This window comes from Triticum dicoccoides, chromosome 1A, assembly GCF_002162155.2.
Source record: "Triticum dicoccoides isolate Atlit2015 ecotype Zavitan chromosome 1A, WEW_v2.0, whole genome shotgun sequence".
In the NCBI taxonomy this organism is placed as follows: Eukaryota; Viridiplantae; Streptophyta; class Magnoliopsida; order Poales; family Poaceae; genus Triticum; species Triticum dicoccoides.
In genome coordinates, this window is record NC_041380.1 from 357,394,120 (window position 1) to 357,396,175 (window position 2,056).

Consider the following 2,056-nt stretch of genomic DNA (forward strand, 5'->3'; position numbering starts at 1 on the left):
TTGAATGAAACCCGACCCTGCTTTTGCTACTTCACCTATATGTGTTCCTGATAAAGATTATGAATTCTCTGTTGATGCTGATATAATTACTTTGGTTGAATCTGATCCGTTTTATGGCTATGAATCTGAAACTGTTGTGGCACATCTTACTAAGTTAAATGATATAGCTGCCCTGTTCACTAATGATGAGAGATCGCGTTACCTTTATATACTCAAAATATTTCCGTTCTCATTAAAGGGTGATGCTAAGATATGGTTTAATTCTCTTGATCCTGGTTGTGTGCGTAGTCCCCAGGATATGATTTATTACTTCTCTGCTAAATATTTCCCTGCTCATAAGAAACAACCTGCTTTGAGGGAAATATACAACTTTGTGCAAATTAAAGAAGAGAGTGTCCCACAAGCTTGGGGGAGGCTTCTCAAGTTACTTAATGCTTTGCCTGATCATCCTCTTGAGAAACCAGAAATACTTGATATCTTTTATAATGGACTAACCGATGCTTACAGAGATTACCTGGATAGTTGTGCTGGTTCTCTTTTCAGGGAAAGAACACCGGATGAAGCTGAAATTCTATTGAATAATATGTTGACAAATGAAAATAATTGGGCACCTCCTGAGCCAGCTCCTGAGCCATCTCCTGCTCCAATTAGTGAGTCTATTCCTAAACCAACTCCGAAGAAGAGAGGTGTTTTATTTCTCAGTCCCGAAGATATGCAAGAGGCAAACAAATCTGTGAAATAAAAAGGTATTAAAGCTGAAGACGTTAAGAATTTACCTCCTATTGAAGAAATATATGGTCTTAATTCACCGCCTGTTGAAGAAACATATGATCTTAATTATTTATCTACTGAAGAACCTCCTGATCCCGATATCCCAACACAGGTAGTAAAGGTAAATTCTCTCTATAGATATGATAAAGCTGAAGTCCCTCCTACTAAAATTGCTAGTCAGTGCTTGGATGAGTTTGATAACTTTATGTTTAAGCAAGACGACTTCAATGCTATTTTGGTAGACAATTAAAAGAAAATGCTTATATGATTAGACGCTTGGGTGATTATATGGCTAATATTAAAGGTGAACTTAAACTTGTTAGCAAACATGCTTCTATGGTTAGCACTCAAGTAGAACAAGTACTTAAGGCTCAAAAAGAAGTGCTTAATGAAATGAATAGTAAGAAAAATGATTATGCTGTTAGAGTGGCTACTAGAACTGGTAGAATGACTCAGGAACCTTTGTATCCTGAAGGCCACCCTAAGAGAATTGAGCAAGATTCTCAAAGAAATAATATTGATGTTCCTAGTCCTTCTAAAAAGAAGAAGAAGAAAAATGATAGAACTATGCAAAATTCTAGTGAACCTATTGCTGAACCACCTGATAATCCACATGAAATTTCTATGTCTAATGCTGAAACACAATCTGGTAATGAACATGAACCTAGTAAAAATATTAATGATGATGTTCATGCTGATGCTCAACCTAGTAATGATAATGATGTAGAAATTGAACCTGATGTTGATCTTGATAGCCCACAATCAAAGAATCAACGTTATGATAAAACAGACTTTGTTGCTAGGAAACATGGTAAAGAAAGGGAACCTTGGGTTCACAAACCCATGCCTTTTCCTCCGAAACCATCCAAGAAAAAGGATGATGAGGATTTTGAGTGCTTTGCTGAAATGATTAGGCCTATCTTTTTGCGTATGAGATTAACTGATGTGCTTAAAACAAATCCTTATGCTAAATATATGAAGGATATCATTACTAATAAAAGAAAGATACCGGAAGCTGAAATTTCCACCATTCTTGCTAATTATACTTTTAAGGGTGGAATACCAAAGAAACTTGGAGATCCCGGAGTACCTACTATACCTTGCTCCATTAAAAGAAATTATATTAAAACTGCTTTATGTGATCTTGGAGCTGGTGTTAGTGTTATGCCTCCCTCTTTATATCGTAGACTTGACTTGAATAAGCTGACACCTACTGAAATATCTTTGCAAATGGTTGATAAATCAACTGCTATACCTGTCGATATCTGTGAGGATGTGCCTGTTG